Genomic DNA, 23,421 nt, shown 5'->3' with positions numbered 1-23,421 from the left:
AAGCTTGGGAAGAAAAGACTTGAAAAAATTGATAGGATCACTCCCCTCGCAGCCGTCCACCAGGCCGTAAAGGCGAATATTGTTGCGCCTGTTTCGATTTTCCAAGTCCTCCGCCTGCTTCTGGAGAGAGGAGATCTGCGCATGCATATGGGTGACCTTGGCTGCAGAGTCCTGAAGAGAGGAGACATCACGCTCCACCGATGACATTCTCTCATCCATCAAAGCCCAATTGTCAGTAAGAACCTGCAACTTAGCGTTGGTTTCTTCCATAAAAGGGCGCAAGGCCCGTATCTCTTCAAGGAGTAACTCCATCGAAATGGTCGAAGAGGACTTGGGAGGCGAAGGTGAATCTTTTTTTAACCTCTTAAGCGTCGTTTTTGCTGAAGACTGTGAAGAGGCTACCATGTTCGACGTCATCTCACTAGTAGGGAGAGACTGAGAGGATTCTAAATGAGCCAGTTCCCTGAAAAGCTTGGAGTTTTTAATATAATTGCACTTTTGGACCTTGCTGGAACAGTCAGCCATCAACGTGTCTATGAAGTGCAGGTTCACTGAGAACACACAGTCAAACTGGAAGCAAAACAGGTACTTTGCGGGATCCAAAGAACGTGGAGAGTAAAAGAGAAGCAAGTAAAAAGAGTTGGCGAGAAAATATGCCAGGCCAGAAAAAAAAAAGAAAAAGACAAAAATACCAAAGAGCCAGGAGACGCAGATTGAGGTCCTAAAATGGCTGCCGGATTTGAGGAGAGCAGAAAATGTCCATTAAGTCCATAAAAAAGCCATAACAATTAATAAAAAGTCACCTAGAGATGCAGGTCTGTGACATCTGTGTCGCTGGGAGTGCTGGGAGTATTGCAGGTTCGTCGAAGCAGCCGGGAATCCAATGCGCGGTGAAACGCGCTGCTGAGGGGATCACGGGCATACATAAAACAAAATGGCGGTCGCGGCCGATGCAGAGCCGCGACCGGGACTAAAAAGGGCAGCAGAGTCGAAAGCAAGACCGCCACGGCGGCAGAAGTGGGCTCAGGGCATGCCCGGCATCTTCCAATAACTAAGGCTTCCCTCCAATGTTCGCCTGGGAAGCGCGAACCGCCGGTGAGCTCTGGTACGGACGGAGCTCCTATGCCGGCGCCGCCATCTTCCTCGGGCGCCTAGCCATGCCCCCTTGTTGAAACACTTACATCTACTCCTGCTGTTCCGGGTTGGTACATTTTTCCTCCTTCCATTTTGAGGGTTGTACTGGGGCACTGTTTTTCTACCCCATAAGCATGAGTTGACTGACACTGAGCAGTTTGCAAGGCCCATTGACTCCCCTCTGGTGGCTGTTATTAGCAAACACTAATAGAGTGTTACTATGGCTCCGGTCTCCAGTGGATTCATCTTTTATCTTGATCACTGTGTAACTCAAGAGCAGGTTGGCAGTCCTTGTGGCAAGTGTCGCCATTGTTCTTGGGGACACAGGCGCCAGATACAATTTTTAGGCTTTAAACATTCAAGTTTTGCTTTGGAGGGTGGTGTGGAGTAGAACTTCTGTTTTTCTTTTAGAAATAGATACAAGGCTTTGTTATTGTTAATATAATGCCGCAGTGACTTTAAAAAGTGTTATGGCATTTCCAATGCTTCTGCGCGACATTGCAAGTTACTCTGTAAGTTTTCTGCACTCAGCAGGAGGCGCACTTGAGAAGTGAGGGATAGAAATACACTCTTTTTGAGTTGGAAGAAATGTGCACTGTCTGCCAAGGCTTTCGGTTGTACAAGTACCATAATGACATAACATCTCTGGCACCCTCTTTCGAGAGTCTTAGCGATTGTATGTCGGGCTGTGTACTCACCACAAAGAGTTGGATACCTCATGGAATTGCAGTCCATGACTGGATCTTACGCTCTGGTGCTCCAAAGGCAGCCTTCCAATGTTCCAGCCAGACTATCTCCTTCTACAGTAGAGGAGTCTCCAGACCTTCCAATGTTCCAGCCAGAGTATCGCCTTCTACAGTAGAGGAGTCTCCAGACCTTCCAATGTTCCAGCCAGAGTATCTCCTTCTGCAGTAGAGGAGTCTCCAGACCGTCCAGTGTTCCAGCCAGACTATCTCCTTCTCCAGTAGAGGAGTCTCCAGACCTTCCAATGTTCCAGCCAGAGTATCTCCTTCTACAGTAAAGGAGTCGCCATACCTTCCAATGTTCCAGCCAGAGTATCTCCTTCTACAGTAGAGGAGTCTCCAGACCTTCCAATGTTCCAGCCAGAGTATCTCCTTCTACAGTAGAGGAGTCGCCATACCTTCCAATGTTCCAGCCAGTGTATCTCCTTCTACAGTAGAGGAGTCTCCAGACCATCCAGTGTTCCAGCCAGACTATCTCCTTCTACAGTACAGGAGTCGCCATACCTTCCAATGTTCCAGCCAGAGTATCTTCTTCTACAGTAGAGGAGTCGCCATACCTTCCAATGTTCCAGCCAGAGCAGCTCCTTCTACAGTAGAGGAGTCTCCAGACCGTCCAGTGTTCCAGCCAGACTATCTCCTTCTACAGTACAGGAGTCGCTATACCTTCCAATGTTCCAGCCAGAGTATCTCCTTCTACAGTAGAGGAGTCGCCATACCTTCCAATGTTCCAGCCAGTGTATCTCCTTCTACAGTAGAGGAGTCGTCATACCTTCCAATGTTCCAGCCAGAGTATCTCCTTCTGCAGTAGAGGAGTCGCCATACCTTTCAATGTTCCAGCCAGAGTATCTCCTTCTACAGTAGAGGAGTCTCCAGACCGTCCAGTGTTCCAGCCAGATGATCTCCTTCTACAGTGGGGGAGTCGCCATACCTTCCAATGTTCCAGCCAGAGTACCTCCTTCTACAGTAGAGGAGTCTCCAGACCGACAAGCTGACCAGCCAAGTCTGAACTAAGTGCAACACAGAGAGGTTCATTGAGAAGGAATCTGTCTGAACACAGGGACCCTTCTCATCAATTTCTGCTCCTCCTGTCCCTTGCCTTGCTCATGTCGGTCACCCTCTGTGGTGCTCCACATGAATCACTGAAGAACAGAGAAGTGTGTATTGTGTCTCACGGGGGAGGGGATAGAATAAATCCTACAACTCTTCACTATTATTGTGGTCACATTGTGACAGTAGGCTCTACCTGCCCAGAATGCCGGGGGGCTCAAGGCGTCAGAGAGAAGAAAACAATATTATCAGATACGACTGTGTAAGGGAAGGTGCAACGTTGGCTCCAGCACCCGTATTCATGTGAGATGCACATTTTTATTGTCTCTACAACCACTAGCTCTTGACGATCCTCCTCGTTCATTGCCCACAGACATGTGGAGTTACAAATTTGACGGTCCCATTAAAACGCCACTCTCATAGGTAGTTGTGGGCTTCCACTTCTCAAGGGGCCTTTACATGTGGCTGATAATGGCTGGGGCCACTCGGTGACTGCTGCAGCCTAGTGTACAGCTGTATTCATGGAACACTGCTGCTTGTTCAAAGTTTACATGTGCCAAGTGGCCGAACTGCAACACATTATGACCCAAATTCTTAGCTGTGGCGTCAACCTTTAAGGAGTCCCATGGGCCAGTGCTGAACTTTTGGGCCACTCACGACCTCTCACTTGTTGAAGATGTCTAAGGGCCTTATTACGGGTATGGTGGTCCTGGGAACACTGCACTCCTGGTGACGGTCTCATTAGAAGACCGACAAACTCGTAATGCGGCCCCAAGTAAATGGATGGCCTTAGTCTACTTATCTCTTATGCTGATGCCTCGTCACTGCCTCCCCATGGCTTGCAACTTGTACCTACACTGGGCAGGAGACAGGTAGCTGCCATTTCTGTTACCAGCTCCCATGCAGCACCTTTTTATGTTAATACTCTTTTTGATTAGCTTTTTATATATTAAATTACATATTCAAGCCTGAGGCACTCTCTTATAACCCCTTCAGCCTCTGGCCCTAGCCCCAGTTTTTAAAATTATGCTTTAGGTCTGCTTCTTTGTGGCAGGTACCAATCTCTGCTCAGTGCCAGACCAACTGGACCTTTCAGCAAACATTAGGGGCCTGATTCCCAAAGGCAATTTCGACCCTAATTATACATAAACATATTTCATGGCCCAAAATAGCAGGTAGTCACAAAAAATTCCAAGCAGCTGTAATATTGCAACGCGCGGTTAACCTTGTATTGTCAATGCCTATAAATACTTCAGTTTCTGAACATTCACAAACTGCTCTTCGACCATTTTCACCCAGAAATGGCTGGAGATTTGCTCTTGCAAAGGGATAGAGTAAATCCCTTTCCAATGAGGGAAGGGGAAAGGAACACACTCAAACTGGGTAAGATTGCAGGGAAGAGTGATTCTCTATGGGGAAACAAATTGTTCCTGTTGACAAATACAAAACAAGTGAGTTTACACAACAGCTTTGACTGTTCCCCAATGTGGAATAGAATTGCATGTCAATTCCAGATTGGTGCAATGCCTACATCTGAAAGGTCACATGGCTTTTCCAGGAGTATGCCTGCAAAAAACTGATTGAAGATCTTTCCAAGTGTGATCCTTGAAAGGTTTGTGAACTGGAAACAACTGTAAAAGTACAGTTACGTGGAGGTGTACTTCTAGACTTTTTCAGGAATCTGTTCCTCATTTTTTTAAATATTCGGAGAATAGTAATTGTGTCCAAACACCATGTTATGACACTACCTGTGGAGCCATGGAGGCTCAGTTTGCGTGAGACGCTACTCACAAAATACTTGGGGGCATATTATCAAGAACGGCGTTAAAATTATCGCCGCTTTAGTGGCAGGAAACTGCTGCTAAACCGGCGATAATGGGCTTGATAATATGCCCTTGAGAATTCCCATAGAAGCCCAGGTTCACACCAGAACATGGGCTTCTATTGGAATTCTCTGCGGCATATTATCAAGCCCATTAGCGCCGCTTTAGCGGCAGTTTCCTGCCGCTAAAGCAGTAATAATTTTAACGCCGTTCTTGATAATATGCCCTTCATGGTTTTAGAAAACCGTGCCTATACCCCACCCCCACCAATCACTCATTGTTACACAGAAAAGACGTACGAATCCCTGTTGTAAGATAAGGGTAGGGGGCAGTCCCACAACGACCAAGTGACCCACTGATGGTAGACAGGTAGAGAGGAGAAGACAGGTCAGCGCTTCTATAATAACATTAGTCACATCCATGGTGCCTGAAGCAAGAAAAGAACAATATTCTAACTCCAGCTGTTGACTGCTGCTTCCAGACAGCAGCAGCAGAGTCAGCAAGTTTTGTGGCCTCAAACTGCTCACAATTAGTTTTGGGTTTTGATGTTGATTCCTTGCAGAGCTGGCTTGCCTGACAGAAAATAGAGTGCCAAGGACAAGTGGTTTACCAGGCTTCTTTAGCGAGGTTAGGGATGGAATTACTAGAACAAACTTCACACAAGAGGTGCCATGCAGGCAAATGTCCCAGGCGTGTTCACAACATGAAATAAACCTAGGGCAGACCAACAAGACCTGGCGCTGCACCGACCCCCACCCCCATCCACCTCCACCTTTCTCTCTGCAGGATTGCATTTTATCATTAGTTATGATGCTTTGTACCCATGGATATAGTCATGTGACCTCTTTCACCTTGGCAGCCCCCCCCCTCCAACACCCTAAAGAGTGTCCTGATAGGGCCATAGGATCTATTTTATTAAAACTATTCGCTACTTGCCTCTTACAGCACCACTAATTTAGAGGACGGTGCAAAATGTAGTGGCAATACCGTGCAGTGGTAACAATGTGACTGGTCGTTTTTACCACCTGATTTAGCCTTTTGCACAAATTAGTTTTAAATAATTTGTGGTAACACTATTACATGGTTTTTGCATGACGTAAAATGTGAGATAGGGATTAAATATCTGGCAACACTCATACAGAACATTTCTGCAAGTACTGCAACACCCAGATCAGGGTGTGACTACCAAAGACAGAAGCAGATGCTGTTGAATTTCTGCACAGAAGTCAAATCTCACCACATAAAAAGCTTTATAGAGAAGCCAGTATATGGATTCCCTGGAAACCCACAGATTATATTTCTGTTTGCCGCTTTTACATTAAAATAAATAATTTGATTTTTTTAAAGTGTGAAATTGAGTTGGTATTAAAGGAAGGCATCTTAACTGCCTATCCTTTGTAATGTGGCCATGCGGTTTTTGTAGGAAGATGTTGGACAAACCCCAGTTGGCTAATCAAAAGAAAGTCTCATCAAACACACAAAAAGTGATGGGAGGAATGCTCGCAAATAGACTAACTGGCAGTAGCTCTGGGTAGCATTCCAACCCATTGTTCTTGTAAACACTAAGCCACCTCACATTAGACCCAAACATATGCAAATGAGATTTGGTCCTCCTTCAAGCAGAAACGCCCAGCCTGAACTGCCAAGCCAGATCCTGTCTGAACTAGAACACAAACAACCCAAGACCAGTTTCAACCTGATTGGGCATCTGCTGTTAGATGTAGCTTAGTTCCAGTGGCACAGAGGGCACGGGACTCAGAGGGCACGGGACCCATATCTGTGCAAACCCATGTCCACTTAGGGCGTTACATCCAACACATAAAAAGTGATGGAAGGAATCTTGCAACTAGTGAAACCACTGGAATCTTTTGTGTATTTGTTTTTTAAAGAAAATCTCCATCACAAAACTCTATATTGAAACGAAGAAATACAGGGGGACATGTTGATTCTGAATTCAGCTACTTTTGCCAGCTGTTCAGTAGAGTCTACACCTATAACCAGCTACCAGCATTTCTAAAAGGCTATAATATTAGGCAAAGACACACGCCCGTAGTTGGAAGAGAAGTGCTAGGGGACACCTTCACTAAAATCAACCTAATGTTATTCTCCATTGCAGATTCCAGCATGACCTGCAATGGATGGAGACAAAGGGCTTTAAGACTGGGTTGTGCCACATAGTATGTGTGTGTAGAAGTTGCCCATGTTAAGGACAAGGTCTATATGCAACATTCAACTCAATTTGGGCTGTGGATTGCAGAAGGATCCACTCCAGCTCCTAATATGGGTGGTATTGGCAACAACATGGGTTCAGTCATCAGTACAAGAGGCTAGTGTTAGAAATTGGGCTTTCTGGTTGGCCAGGGTATGCACCTAAGCCAGGCAGAACCCACCACTCTAGTCAGGGTAAGCTAGCTAAACACCTATGATAACCTGTGTTCACCCTCAAGTAGCTTGGCGCAGAGCAGACTGGCTTATCATAAGAGGCAATGTGTAAAGTATTTCTGCAACACACATTCACAGTAACACAATAAATACACCAGCCCTGGCTCCAGACTACCAGTAGGGGGTAAATCAGCCCTTTGTGAGGGGGCAGGACACAACCTATTCAGATGTAAGTGTGAACCACCTCTCCCTCTCCCTGCCTAGGAAGGCTATCAGTATGCAGATGTATCCCCTGTCACACTCAGCTCTTCCTGTGTTTTGGCTGTCTTGAGATTATGCACAAAGTGTAGCTGTCACCGAGCCCAGACGTGTATTGGAGGCAGCCTGCAGGCACACAGAGTTAAGAGCACAGAAATATCCACTTTCTAAAAGTGTTTTACAAAAACAAGGAAACCCAAATGAATGGTCAGGGACCTTGGGTGCAAATTATTTTTTTGAAACAATGGTCCATTACAACATACAATAATCACTGTAATTCACAAAGAGATTCAAGGATGTCTATGTTTATATGTCCAACTGGACGTAATCATTTAATGTGACCAATTACAAGAACAACCTATAAGTGGGACATTTTAACAACATAAAATTGAGAAAATGAAAGAGCTCAGGCATTGAGGTAGAGTGGCCTGGAATGAAATTAAATGATTAGGCCCAAAAGCATACATTGTGGAACCATAGCACATATTAATACAAAATATTAAGATTGTGTCAAGGTGCGAAAAGTCAAGGGCACATCAATGGGTGCAGTTTTTGCTCCCAATTTTGAGGTACTCTACATGGATGACCTTGAGACTAACAGAATACTGACTCCTACTAACCCATATCTAGACAGCGTGACCACCTGGAAGCGCTATATAGATGATATTTTTCTAATTTGGCATGGTTGCCAAAGAACATTAATGGAATTTCAAGAATGGCTTAACACTAATTGCAATGTATTGAATTTCAAGCTGACACATAGCAAGACAGAAGCTGCCTTTCTTGACCTATTGATCAGACATGTTGAAGGCAAACTATTTACTATTCTTTCCTGTAAGCCCACAGATAAAAATACCCTACTGTCATATGTCAGCCACCATCCTCGTGCCTTGAGGGACTCACTACCATTCTCACAATTTCTCAGCATTAGGAGGAATTGCTCATTTAAAGAGGATTATTTCCATGAAGCCAACATTTTGGCTGGCAGACTACTCATCAGACCATGCCCACACAAACTAGTTCGCAAATCAATCAAAAGAGCATGGTATTGCCCACGCAACACTCTTCTCACACCAAGGGGAAAAAAAGACACCACTAACCGATTAGTATGCGTGACAACTATCTCACCTATATCTAATAAAGTGAGAAAATGTATCTTAAAACACTGGCAGACACTTAATGCTGGTAGCTTCAATATGGAACTCCCCCTCTTTGCATTCCTAAAAAATAGGAACATTAAGGACCATTTAGTTAGAGCCAGCCTCCCACCAAAGAAAACACCACAGACACTCCATGACCTCTGGGGTCTCTCCCTACTAGCCGGACTCTCCAGATGTGGTAATTGTAAATGTAAATGTTTTGTACTTGTATAGCGCACAGCTACCCACCATGGGGTCTCCCGGCGCTTGTACGAATACCGCAAGGGAACCCTTCCTGGTCTTCCTTGTGAGGTGTCCACTCCTGGGCACCCCCGTGGTTAAACCAGGCATCCCTCGCGCTGTGGGGGCCAAGCAAGCTATTGCCCAGAGTTGCAGCGTGGGACCCATGATTAGAATAGGCACTGAGGCGAGAATATCCGGTCAGAGGAATTTATGAGCCCAAGACCTGCCGAGGCGGGAACCGAACCCTGGTCCCTGGCCAGAGCTCTGCATCGAGGTCTGCCTGCTCTAACCACTGAGCCACACTCCTCCACAATTGTGTTGCATATCAATTCACTATTGAAAGCAAAGAATATGTATTCGGCAACAATAACATTTCCCTGGAACAATTTCCCAATTGGTACACTTCTAATGTGATTTACGCCATTTTTTTGTCCTTGTAATTGGATCTGCATTGGACAAACGACACCAAAGATTTGGATTCGAATCTGCCAGCATCAAACCCATTTCCACTCAAAGGTATCAAATGCCCGCTTGTTGACCATTTCTCAGAAAAGGCACACACAGAGGATGACATCCAATAGCCGATCATCAGCGTGGTAAATTCACCACCCAGAGGTGCAGACATCAACCAAATCCAGATGTATGTCGTTACAACGCACACTTTTACAACGCATGCACTTACAACGCATTTTTTACAACGCAACATCCACTACAACGCATTCCATTACATAGCATGACACTACAACGCATTTTTAAAAACTACCTTTACAACGCATTCCATTACATCGCATACTACCTTTACAACGCATACCATTACAACGCATAATATTAAATTGCATTTAAGGTAAGTATTGGATAGTATAGGGGTAAAAATTACTATTCTAACTCCAGGGGGTGCAACAGTAGGGTAAGTGTTGGATAGTATAGGGGTAAAAATTACTATTCTAACTCCAGGGGGTGCAACAGTAGGGTAAGTGTTGGATAGTATAGGGGTAAAAATTACTATTCTAACTCCAGGGGGTGCAACAGTAGGGAAAGTGTTGGATAGTATAGGGGTACAAATTACTATTCTAACTCCAGGGGGTGCAACAGTAGGGTAAGTGTTGGATAGTATAGGGGTAAAAATTACTATTCTAACTCCAGGGGGTGCAACAGTAGGGTAAGTGTTGGATAGTATAGGGGTAAGAATTACTATTCTAACTCCAGGGGGTGCAACAGTAGGGTAAGTGTTGGATAGTATAGGGGTAAAAATTACTATTCTAACTCCAGGGGGTGCAACAGTAGGGTAAGTGTTGGGATAGTATAGGGGTAAAAATTACTATTCTAACTCCAGGGGGTGCAACAGTAGGGTAAGTGTTGGATAGTATAGGGGTAAAAATTACTATTCTAACTCCAGGGGGTGCAACAGTAGGGTAAGTGTTGGATAGTGTAGTGTAATATTATGCGTTGTAATGGTATGCGTTGTAAAGGTAGTATGTGATGTAATGGAATGCGTTGTAAAGGTAGTTTTTAAAAATGCGTTGTAGTGTCATGCTATGTAATGGAATGCGTTGTAGTGGATGCTGCGTTGTAAAAAATGCGTTGTAAGTGTAGTGCGTTGTAAAAGTTGCGTTGTAAAGGTTGTTCCCCACCAAATCCTCAACAAGGAAGAACTCAAATGTATTCTTCGTACTAAAATTCAATACATAGGGCTAAACCGAATGGAGGATTGGACCTCCCTGGTATAAATAGAACTTGTATGGACTTTCAATATGTTGCCCTAATGAGTAGCTCTATATGAAGTGTTCTGTCTTGGTTCTATTTTAATTGGTAGAATCTCTCCTTCCCTGCACATAGTACCCCTACAACTGCTATAAATTAATATGCTTGCTTGTACCGGGTATTCTGTCTGCAATTAAGTTCCAATTCATGCTTTTCCACATTACCAACTACTACGTATCAAAGAGTATTGCCTCTCCCATAATGATGGAATCATTCGTTAACTACTGTATGCATGCTCATGACGTTACTCGAGCGATGATTCACACCATAACTGTATACTATTTGATGTATTAAATGATTTGCCACATTGCTCCATATATGGCACCAACTGTTCCTCATCGACAGCATTGCCTCTCTCATAATGCCACATTTTTGTTTTACTGTCAAATGCATTCTCATGCTTCTCCTCTAACGGTGACTTACACCATTACTGTCTCGATTTCCTCACTCCGATATGGCCGCACCACTTTGCCGTCAATTAAACCGATATGCAACACTTCACTCACATACATTCTTAACCACGTCATCATGCTGGGGCACTTTGACCCTCCTAGCATCCACCCTTCCCAGGTTCTCCACAGAGCCTCAGTAAGTGAATTCTCATGGAACAGTACCACCGGAATTTCAAAGGTCTCTGTTCACTTCTGAGGGTAAGTGCATATGCATCCCTTGTGACCATGCAGCCTCCACACATTCCAATTCGACCAACTAATTCCACTTAATTTTCCTCACAGTAACCAATCCATGGCCCTCAAGTTACCACATCCGCTTTGGCATGCCGCGGCTCACCAATTGACCTCGACAGCAACCCTACTTGGATCTCTTGTCATTCACTGGACACCGTCTCAGGTTATTCACTTTTATTGTTTAGAACCATGCACATAACCCTAAGAAACTTTGAGTCAGAACCGTCTGACCTTCTCCTTCTCTCACCCAATCCAGAGCCAGTTGGATATTCCGTGTCAGGCAATTGCCTCCACTCCTTAATGCCTGATCGGACTCACTACATTACCTTGGTCAGTCTGCATTTTAGGCAATTAATCCAGCACTACCACATTCAATTGCCTCACTACTCACTTATTAACTGTCTCACTTTGGTGGATTAATGTCCTTGTCATCACCATATGACAATACTAAGCATACCCATCACTTGACCATGCCTCACTGACAATGGCTTACGTCCGGTGTCTTTTTTATTAAGTATTATTCGTGTCTATTAGACACCATATGATAGTACTTAGCATGCCCATCACATGTGTATGCCTCACTGAGAATGGCTTACATCCGGTTTCTTTTTAAGAAGTATTGTTTATGTCTATTAGACACCATTTGACAGTACTGAGCATGCCCATTACTTATGCATGCCTCATCTCTCTGCTTACTTCTCTTTTTTTAATAATATATTCTCTTCCCTACTCCCTTCACACTCCTTCTTGCTTTTCTTGTTGTCTACAAATCCTCTCACTTTTCCCCTTCAATTCTAACAGGCATCCATCCCAGGCATCAATCGATATGTCCTGATGATGATCCTAATATTTTGCTAAAGGGATCAAAACGTCATCGACTTCTCGCACCTTGACACAATCTTATTCTTTTTTAATAATATGTGCTATGGTGCCACAACGTATGCTCTTTGGCCTTATTATTGAATTGCATTCCAGGCCACTCTACCTCAATGCCTGAGCTCTTTCATTTCCAAAATTTTATGTTGTAAAATGCCCACTTGTATGTTGTTTTTGTAATTGTTCACATTAAAGGATTACGTCCAGTTGTACATAAAACTATAGACATCCTTGTATCTCTATGTGAATTACAGTGATTATTGTATGTTGTGAGGGACCATTGTTTCTTTTTTTTTTAAACGTACTCCTTTCCAATCAGGAATTACAGCTTTAAAGATATTTTAAGGAATCCCCAATGCTAGCCCATGGAAGGAGTAGACCTCCTAGTAGTGATAAACACATTTAGCTGTTTGTCACTGCCAGGACATGTAAAACTTAAAAGTACATGTCCTGCCTTTTAGTTACACAGCACCTTGCCCTTAGGGTTACTTAGGGCCTACCTTAGTGGTGACTTATGTGTAATAAAAGGGGGTGTTTTAAAGCTTGGCAAGTGGTTTTAAATGCCAAGTCTAAGTGGCAGTAAACTGCACACAGAGGGCCTGTAATGGCAGGCCTGAGACAGGTTTGAACAGCTACATGTGTGGGTGGCACAACCAGTGCTGCAGGCCCACTGGTAGCTTTTAGAGTACAGTCCCTGGGTATATGGGTTACCAGTTTACAAGGGATTTACAGGTAAACTAAATATGCCAATAAGGTGTACACCAATGCCACCATGTTTAGGGGAGAAGGACATGATCTTTAGCACTGGCTAGCATTGGTAAATTGCTCAGAGTCCTAAAGCCAACTTAAAGATACTGGAAAAATTGGGAGGCAAAAGGCAAAAAGTTGGGGGAAGACCACCCTAAGTATGACAGACCAACTTTTGGATTATTTCCGTTCTTGCCATCGAGTGAAAGCCATTCTCTAACTGCAAGAACTTTGTAGCTTCACAAGGCATCGCGCCTCAGAAATTGGTAAAAAAAGCAACACACATAATGTCAATTAGAAAAGCAATATCTTTGCTTGAGCAACTCAGACCTCCCCTTGCTGGGGCGCCCTCTCACATGATATGGGCTTTTGGACAAGGGATTAGAATAGTAGTATATATTTTAATTATAGGGTAACTGCCCCGTCAACTATAGACAAAGATCTGTATATTGAAATTCCACCACCAGGTCCTGTTTTCAATGCATACAGCTGAAGGACACACCGCCATGCCAACCACGACACATCACTAAGACAGCAAACATCTCTTCAATCAAACATCAAGGAAGAAATGTCCAATCGCAGTTGTCTTGCAAGATCCTAACAATACATGGCCATAACACCAATGGGAGATCAACAAGCACCTCTTCCAGTGTCAACCACGCAAATGAAGTTGCCAACAGACTGGCAGATTGCTGAGTATCCTAAGCCAAAAGCCTGAAAAATTTGGTGGTGTGACCGTCAGTCCGCTGCGACAATGGGACCAAGTACTCCACCGTACTTCTGAACTGAGGTGGCGAAGTGAGCTAAAGAATGATGATGGATTCAACCCAGATCTGTGACTGGGGGGGGGGGGAGTGTCTGAAAAGTTTCAGCGCTCCGTCCATCATCTCTTTGTGTTTGCCAAGTACTCCACCGAGCAGCTGGTCACCACGCTTGCCATATTAGGAGTATTCCATGGGGCTGGTGGTTTCACAGCGGCGGAGACATGACGGCGGTACGCTTCACCACTGGCAACGAACCGGATGCCAATGCTGCCTCCACTACAGTGCTCCCAGAATGGGGCTCTTGCCATACATTTAGATAGTGTGCTACTGCTGAACATCTGAAATGCAGTGACTATCATGCAAGAGAGTGTTGTTTCACTTAATGCACATGCATACCCCAGAACGAGATTGCAGTGTCAGGCATAATTTTCTTTTATTAATTATTTTGCAGTTTGATATGGTGCAAACCCGACACAAAGGCATTGGAGCACTTTACATGTGCAACAGTGACAGTATACAATGGCACAATCACTCTTGGCTCAATTTCTGGCCTCATTTACAGCCTTTCTGTTGACTCGCACATGGCGTTGTCCCTGCCAGGAAAAGGTTGTCAGAAAGGCAGAAATTATTAGCCCAGCGGGAAGCTGGGTGAGTACCCCTCAATGGGCTGCCTCTCCAGCCGCAGGCGCCGAAGTATCGGCGGTGGCGGTGGTCTTGTGGCCATGTTACAGCACACATTGTAATCGGATGGTCAGACTGCCGAAGAGGCGGCGGCAGGACTGCCGAAAACGAGACGGCAGGACACATTCGACCTTCATCATAATCAGGCCCTTAATTTTTTGTTTTCCCTTATAGTAAATCAAAGGGAAAATTACAAAAGTTTATTTAACTCAAACCAAATTAGTTAACACATTTTTTATGTTAAATATTATTGTAAATTAATTTGATATATTTGAAAGGTAGAACAAAAGGAAAAAATAGACTGCATGATTAATTTAAGTTTGAACTGAAACTTTAATATTTTTTTTATCACGGATTAATAATTATTAAAAGTGATGATTAGAATTAAATACAAATAATTTAAGTATATTTTATTAGAATGTAATGTTACATTAATGTTTAAATTAGAAAAAGGTTCTTAAATTATTTTATAACGAAATAATAAAGGTTTATTTTTGTATATTTGTCTAACATTCAATTATATTAATTTATATTTTTAACTAGTTTAAATAATTGTATTTATTTTTAAATAATTTCCTATGGTGTTTTAAGTCCATACTTTCATTATGTTCCATTGGAGGGTATCAGTGGTTGGCCATCTGTGGTGCTGGTCTTACCCCAGCTCTTAGGTGAAGTCATTTTCAACTGCTGTGGGTCCATTTTTGGCTGGTCTACACCCCTCCCTAATACCCCCTCTCCAACCCGCACTAAAACCCTTCTAACGCCTCCCTGATGCCAACCCCTTTAGTCGTAAGAATTCTTCATTTACCAGCCGCTCGACTCTGTCCCTCCTACATTTACTACTGAAACATACACTTGCATGTGCAGAGACTGCAGTCGGGCAGAGATCTCTGCATAGAAAAAGATATGAGGGACGAAGGCAGAACATCCACATGTAAGAATGTGAATAGCATTTTGTAATACATTTGCAGTGCTATTGTATTACTACAAACGTACTACAAAATGCAGTTTGTGAATAGGCTACAATATGTTATAGCTTCCAAATAAATCCTCCAGTAGTATTTTATCGAGGTTTCTCTTCCTCATTTTGACCACTTCCTCTTTCATCCTTAGCTGTTCTATCCTGTTTTCTCGTGCAGCAATCTCTATTCCCCTTCTACTTGCTCCTGTGCTCTTGCCTGTCCATTTACTCTCCCTTCCGTCTCTTCCAGTCTTCCTCCGAATTGCTCCCACTCTCTCCCCCATGCTTTGTTTTTCTCCATCGTTCATCTCTCTTCCTAACTCTCCCTATTTGGATGCATATATAATATTTTGATTTCTATTTCCCATTTCTGGTGCCCATTCTATTTTATTTTTCTCTCTCTTGTCATCACCTCTTTTGCTAGATCCCGTCCTTCCAGTACTCTGTATTTGTCTCTAAAATCTCTATTTCTTCTACTTGTCTCACTAGCCACCTGTTTCCCCCCTTCATGATGCCTCCTACAATAGTCAGAACAAGAAGATGAAGAATCAGTGTGTTGACCACCGAAAAGTCATATAGACACAGAAACATTTGAGAAAAGTATATAGCCTTATATAGCAGTTGTTCTGTGAAATGGAAGTGTATGTCACATGATTTATGATTCAAACTCCTCAAATCTATGGTATATGCAGAGCTACGGAGGACACTATTGTCCTCTGGATCTGATGCTGGGAGACACTTGAAGGACCCTTCAGCCTTCTCCGCTAAGTTAGCTTCCCTCAATGTCCCGTATGGAAGTACAAAGTGCTTTGTAACTTAAGGTAAGGATCACCGATGACCAATGCCCACCTATCACCTTAAAGTATCTGCTCCAATATTGACCCCAATTCTGTGTGCAGTTATCAATTCCTTTTTCTACAAGAAAATTATTCCACAGTTCTGCAAGGAGGGCATGGTTTTCTTGTGTTGAAAAAAGCTGGTCTGGGTCTAAATGTAATTAAGAATGTTAGACCTATTGCTCTTTCATCCCTCTCTAAGATCATGGAGCACTTTTTAGCTAAGTGTATTGTGGAAAGATTGGAATTCTTGGTCAGGCCCAATTTGGTTTTAGAGAAGGTGATAGTAAAGGGGCGGCTCTAGTAACAACTCTAGACTTTCTTCATTCTACATGGGACCTGGTTGTCCTGGCTGGAGTGCTATAGCCTTTAACCCCTTGCATTCTCCTGACGGAACCACTCCGTCATGAGCCACGGGCGCTGTGTGCTCATGACGGAGTGGTTCCGTCATGCTGCTGTCGTTAGCGGCCGCTCCGCCCACGCGGCGCTGTTTCCCCGCCTGTCTGGGCGATCAGCGCAAGTGGGTGGAGTCATGACGGAACCACGCCGTCATGAGCACAGCTCGCCCGTGACTCATGACGGCGTGGTTCCGTCATGAGCATGGCGGCGCCGCGCTCACCCCAAACCCCCCCAGCGCTGCGGCGGAATTCACACCGCAGCGAAGGGGTTAAGATAGTGGATCACTCTGTTGTCATCAACTGACTGAAAGGGATTAACCAGTTGGATTAGCTCTGGACTCATTCATATACTCTTTCTTAGGCTGGGATCAGTCGGTCTCTCTCACTCCTTTTCGGTTAAACATTTGGTTGAATAACTGTGGAGTGGTTCATGGGTGCCTCTATCTCTGATTCTTTTTAATATTCAGCCCCTTGGGAGCTCATCTTAAGCTTTATCTTTCAATTGGTGCCCTATACTGACAACACCCACATCCTTCTCAAATCTCACAACATAGCTTCCGACTCTGTGTTACCAGGTCATAGTTGCCCACTCACGGTCCAGAACTAGATGGTAGCCAATATTCTTAAGTTGAATGGGGACCAGACAGAAATTCTTCAGTTTGGGAAATGCCCGTACATTGTGGAATCAAACTCTCTGATCTGCTCAGTGAGCAATCTTCCAGCCAAACAAAAGCAAAAACAAGGGATGTTCGAAATTTGTATAATTTGCTTTTGCGTAACTATGGGGAATTTTGACAAAATTGAGGTAGATTTTTACAGCGAATGCCATGTTCACTGTAAATGTTTACCACAAATGACATGTAATTATGCAAAGTGGTGAAATGGCATAATCCTGGGATTTTCACATAACAAGCCTAATGCTAAATTCCTGAAAATATGCGAATTATGCTGAGATCATTTAAGTTTTCCTAGATCTAGAAAAAACATAGGTTTCTGGTTAGATCATTAGCTATCTCTGAATGCCTATCTCTGAATTCTCCTGTGAGAATACTGAGGAATATACTTCCATTTCTCCCTCAGCACAGTGGGACTCCCATCCCATACTCTCCTGTCTTGACTATGGAAACTCCCTCTTCTTGGGTCTTGCAGACTATCAAATTGCTAAATTCCAGAGAATACAAAACATGGCTTCCCAATTAGTGTATTACCACGTGATGTTTGGTCATGTTTCAGAAGCATGCTTCTCTCCCTTTTGGCTGCCGGTTAAGAGCAATGTTCACTTCAAGGTTATTTTTATGGTCCTACAAACATCTTACAATACTGTTGCCATGATGTTTCACTGCACCATATTGGACGGCGATCTTTCAGTGTACTGGGCCCCACACTATAAAATATTCTTCTTCTGAAGCATCCACAAATCTCTTTTGGCCTATCTTTTCTGCTACTTTGCCTTTCTTGGCCTCTCCTCCCTCCTTTCCTACCCCTGGCAGGAAATTTGCACTGCACAAATTAAAATAATTTAAAAAATGAATCCTGCACATGATTAAAACCTATGACAGAGGCAGGGAGTGAGTGTCTGAGGGTGTGGATGCTCTGGAAACTTTGGGAACAACCACAAATCAAACTATTTTCAGACACTGGCATCAGCCTGAACTTAGACAAACTGAGTTGGCATATGGGAAGTGGTTGCCTCATATGGAAAAATATTTTGTCAGTGAAAAAAAAACACTTGAAAAAATGGGTGATTGTAGATAAAAGATGCTCATTAGAAAAAAAAGCAGCCCTGTTGGCTATAGCAGCATTTGTTACTTGCCTTTTCTTTCCCTGGACACATGTGGAATCAGAGCCGGACCTTGGTAGAGCACTTACATTTACATTTGCTGCTTGAATTTAAAAAAAAAGAAATACATACACAGAGCTGCAATAGAGGCATCCGGAAACACAAAGGGCCACATTCTAGATCGGGAAATTACAACATCCGGAAACACAAAGGGCCACATTCTAGATCAGGAAATTACAACATCCGGAAACACAAAGGGCCACATTCTAGATCAGGAAATTACAACATCCGGAAACACGAAGGGCCACATTCTAGATCAGGAAATTACAAGGGGTATAATAATACCTTGAAGAAGGAATTCCCTTCAGTATATGAGGCAACGCTACACCACATGCATTCATTCCACCCCAACTCCCCACCAGGACATCAGGAGCACCCATAAGCAGTGGTGCTGGAACAATTTTCGGAGTGGAGGTGCTGCCATTAATGTCATATCACTGAAATCATAGGGGTTGTGGAAAATCCAAGCATCACTCAGAAAAGCAAGTGTAGCAAATGTGCTGTGCCAATACAGCAGGAGAGTGGTACAGGTGTGGCATGCAGCTGGTGGTGTATTTTGGAGCACTGGTGGGACACGGCACTGTCATTTACAGATAACACATTTTCGGTTGAAATGGCCACTAAATTTGCACAGACATGCAGTTTTACGGATAAAACTATATAGCGCAAAAATTATAATGTGTGAGAAACAGGCTTCAGCAAATATTTATCATTTGTGCATCACCCAGTTAAGTCTCTTGATATGTTTTGATCCTTTGAAATTTGCTTCCATCACACTTCAAAATTACAAAACGTTGTTCTTCACTTGTGCTTTCCTAATTGCTGAAATATTTTTGAAATATGTGTGTAGTTCATTTAGTATTTAAATGCGGTTGTGTGTTAGAAATAATCTCACATCCTACAGCCCTTCCTTTCCTTTCCTGTACCCCAAAGGATTGTCACCTAGATCACTTTTACAAAATCCTCTCATTTTGCAAGCAGCAATTTGTCAAAAGACATAGACTGACATGACCTTTGCAAGCCCAGCAAATGTGGCCAAGATAAACACAAAGGGCCATATTATCAAGAACGTCGATAACATTATCGCCGCTTTAGCGGCAGGAAACTGCCGCTAAAGCGGCGATAAAGGGCTTGATAATATGCCCTAGAGAATTCCAATAGAAGCCCAGGTTTGATGTCCTTCACACCAGAACATGGGCTTCTATTGGAATTCACAAGGGCATATTATCAAACCCCTTATCGCCGCTTTAGCGGCAGTTTCCTGCCGCTAAAGCGGCGATAATGTTATTGCCGTTCTTGATAATATGGCCCAAAATATATTGCTCATTCACCTTCTGAACCCCAGCACAATTATTAATGATGTGAGGTTCTCACAGCCCCCTCCTCTTGCCCTGCCCCCTCTGGTAGCTATGGCCCTGATACTTTATTGGTGTGACAAATCAGCCAAGTGTTATGAAAGTAAACCTGTAAAATACATTGAATATTACAGTCCGTTGGATAGCGGTTGTTTCTGTCCATGTTTTATAGACAATGGCCTTCGTTCTCAGTTGGGTGGAATACAGTGGGATATTTACTGTAAATAACTCCGAAATGCAGGTTTTGAACAGGTAAATGAGGGCTACAGTGCAGAATCGGGCTCATTTACAAAGTTTTGGTGTAGGGCAGTGCCGCAAGCCTTCCTGCTGCGCTGCAATATGCCAAAAGAAAAGGGCAGGAATGCGCTGTATCAATGAGATACGGCGCATTCCTGTCCTCAATCACAGCACTGGCACACCAATGGATGTTATGCGCCAATGCAGGCACCCTTGCGCCATGGTGCAAGGGAGTCTGTGTTAAAATCACTTTTTTGTGGGGGAAGGGACACCTTCCCTCACAAAATCAGCCCTTAAGCCACCCCACGGGAGGTGTAGGCTTTTGATGCATTCCCAGGTGTACGGCTTGTTGTAAATCTGGGAATGTGTCAAATGTCACGGGTGTTATGTGGGAACACCCACTGTAACACCCAATGGAATACCTCCCCATCAAAGTGTGAGGCGTTGCCTCACTCCATATCTATAATGCCAAGAAAAGCCGCACAGGGTAGCTTTACATGGCCTTGTAGATATGGCTAAGCCCAGCGCTCCCTGGAAGGGTCACTTAAAGTGACGTTCTTATGGCGCACTGAGCTTATAAATAAGCCCCACAGTTATTAACACACTGTATTCTACATGTTTTTTCGGGGTCTTTTCCCCCGAGAATCAGCAGGTTTAACATGCTTAAATCTATCTGGGAAAAACTGCAAGAGTATGATAATTTTCGTACAATTCTTGGGGCCAGATGGCTAAAGTTTTTTTCAGCTCACAAACAGCACAATTCACAGAATCGTGACGTTTGCAACCTGAAAAAAGCATGTTTAAATGTACAAAAGCCCTATTTATGATTCAGTAAGCTATTACCGAATTGCAAATTGGGTTTGCGAGTTGCTATTAGGAAGGGGTGTGCCAAGGGCGTCCCTTCCTAATAACGCATCGCAGAGGCATGTTTGAATGTTTTGGATCAGAACACAAGCGCAAAACATTCATACTTAACGACTCCAAAAAGGAGGTGGAAACCCATTCCCATTTGCAAATGGGAAGGGGTCCCAGTGGGACACCTTCCCCTGGCAACCCTTCCCCTTTGTAAATGTGGGCGCCAACATTTTTAAAGAGCAGGCAGCGTTCCCACGGATCACTGCCGACTCTTAAAAAATGAAAATGTAACTTTTCATTTTTCTTTTAAAAATGCATCCCGTGTGCCTTTAAGAAAAACGGGCTGCATTTCAAAATAAAAAACTACGGGCCATATGTAGGAAGCCAAATTGCGATCGCAATTGCTGAAATTCGCAGAATTTCAGCGTTTGCGATCGCAATTTGGGCAGTGTGCTATGTAGCACACAAAAACCCACACGCAAAATAAGGAATCGCAAAATTTGCGATTCCTTATTTTGCTAATGCATTCAAGGAATCCCAAATTGCGATTCCTTAAATGCAATGTAGGAAGCACCTAAGTTGTGCGATTTTGGCTTAAGGAATCGCATATTACCACCAACTTCAGGTTGGTGGTAATTTGCGATTTCTTTGAAAAATGCACTTTTTTGCATTTTTCAAAGTGCCATGTGGCGCACATACATGCCCTTAGCCCATGTATGTGCGCCACATGTGCACACATGTTTATTTCAGGGGTGCAAAAGGGTGTCCTATTGACACCCTTGCAACCTTGAAATTGCATTCTCAATTTGCGATTCTCTAATTGAGAATCGCAAATTGAGGATGTCTTCCTATTCATTCCTATGGGCCTTCTAGCCCATAGGAATGAATGGCAAGGTATTCCTTATTTGCGAATCTCAATTTGGGATTCGCAAATAAGGAATAGGTGGGAATCGCAAAATATTTTGCTAATCCTACCTACATTGCGTTTTGCAATTCTCTAATTGCGATTCCCTAAAAATTGCAATTAGAGAATCGCAAAACACGTTTTACCTACATATGGCCCTACTTTATTTAAAAAGCAGTCAGTGCTGGCCATTCCCAATGGGGCGCAAATTGCAACCAGCCTCATGAATATTAATGAGGCAGGTCCCTTGCGACCCGTTGGGAATTCGAAACAGTGTAAAACCTACTGCTGTACATAGCTGTTTACGATTTCCAAATAGCGAATCGCAAAAATTCTCTATTAGGAAATCACAAACGGAAGCCTATGTACATCTGGCCCTTACTTCTGTGTTTTGCCAAAGGGTGAATTTAGCGCTCAGATTGTAAGGAGGGCCAGTGCTTGTATCGGCGTAATTTACTGCTCACCCTACTGCTGCTTGCAGGTCTCTTCAGTTCAATGCCCACCCAATTTGTCTTCAAATTTACTAGCAACGATTTATTTTACTAGCAGAATATGGGAAAGTAAAACTTCTTTCTGCATTCGTTGGGAGAGGAGTGATATAAATACGAGTAGATTTTTTTAGGTATTCTCTCTGATGGGTGCTAGGCCCCTGGCTTCATGCACAGCCTCCCAATCCCCCAGCAGCGAAGGATGTGGTATTTAGAAGAGCAGATTAAAAGAGTAAATGGTACAGTGACCGAGAAAACCGGCTCCCTCGGGAGAATTAATTGCAGCCGTATAGCCTAGCTCTAATTCCGCTCCATTATCCGCCAGCCTGCCGTGACCGCGCGGCGCGCGCGACAGACCGGGCCTGGGGGCGGGGGAGGCGCGCGGCGCAGGAGAAAGTCACGGCACGTGCTTCTGATGAAAAGACGATGCATTAAAGCAATAAACACAGAACGGGAACTGGTACAAACTGAACCGGAGCCCAGCCCCGAAAATAATAATCAAACCGCAGCACAATGGGAGGGGACGCGGCCTGCCCCTTGGGTCTTAAATGTCTGCTCCAGAGCCGGGGTAAAAGAGGCCGCAATGAGGAGAGAGGGAACTGTGGTGCGAGGAGCCATAAATCACGCTGCCCGCTGCTGTACTTTCATGCCACTTTATCAGCCGGTAAACAGTGTGTATTGGGTGCCGCCTGCCAGTCACAAGAAACGAGAACTCGGTTTACCCCGTGTTTTTTTTTTTTTTTTTACTTCAGCAACCATGCACCAAAGAGCTGCAGGTTAACGACAAAGGGGGGCGTTATTAATGGGCACACAGCATGCTAATTAAAACATGTTTTATTCTAAGGCTTTTCTAGTCCAGACCAGTTAAGTAAATATTGATACCAAACCAAGTTTTTTAAATAGGATTTTGAATAACAGGTCTTGTCATTGCACAGCTCAGTACTAAGTTAGGTTATTGGCATTGCTAAAGCTCACAGGCTCCCACTGGCATGGCATCAAAGCACTTTTGCATGCTGGAAAACAGTTTACCAAACGGTACTTTCATTGTATTGTAATTGCATTGATATAATGCAGTCTGGAAGATAGAGTGGGGTCCCAGCCACTGGCCTACATCACTGATTATCATTGGAATCAGTAACTACTGGTGTGCCAGTGTGCGTCGCCACTTATTTATTGCCCATAGATGTCATCAGATTTGGGCTCCTCCATCATCTCCGTGTCCGGGGTTAAGGCTTGTCCAAGGGAAACTGCATGCTGATGGCT

At 43.8% G+C, this 23,421-nt stretch overlaps 1 long non-coding RNA gene across 2 annotated transcripts in view; it reads right to left on the bottom strand.

The window, feature by feature from the left end:
* Window positions 1–23,421, bottom strand: part of LOC146835098 (uncharacterized) — a 637,707-nt gene that overhangs the window by 510,617 nt on the left and 103,669 nt on the right. The window lies entirely within an intron of this gene.

Source organism: Triturus cristatus, chromosome 4_2, assembly GCF_964204655.1.
Source record: "Triturus cristatus chromosome 4_2, aTriCri1.1, whole genome shotgun sequence".
Taxonomy (NCBI): Eukaryota; Metazoa; Chordata; class Amphibia; order Caudata; family Salamandridae; genus Triturus; species Triturus cristatus.
This window is presented reverse-complemented; position numbering and strand designations above follow the sequence as displayed.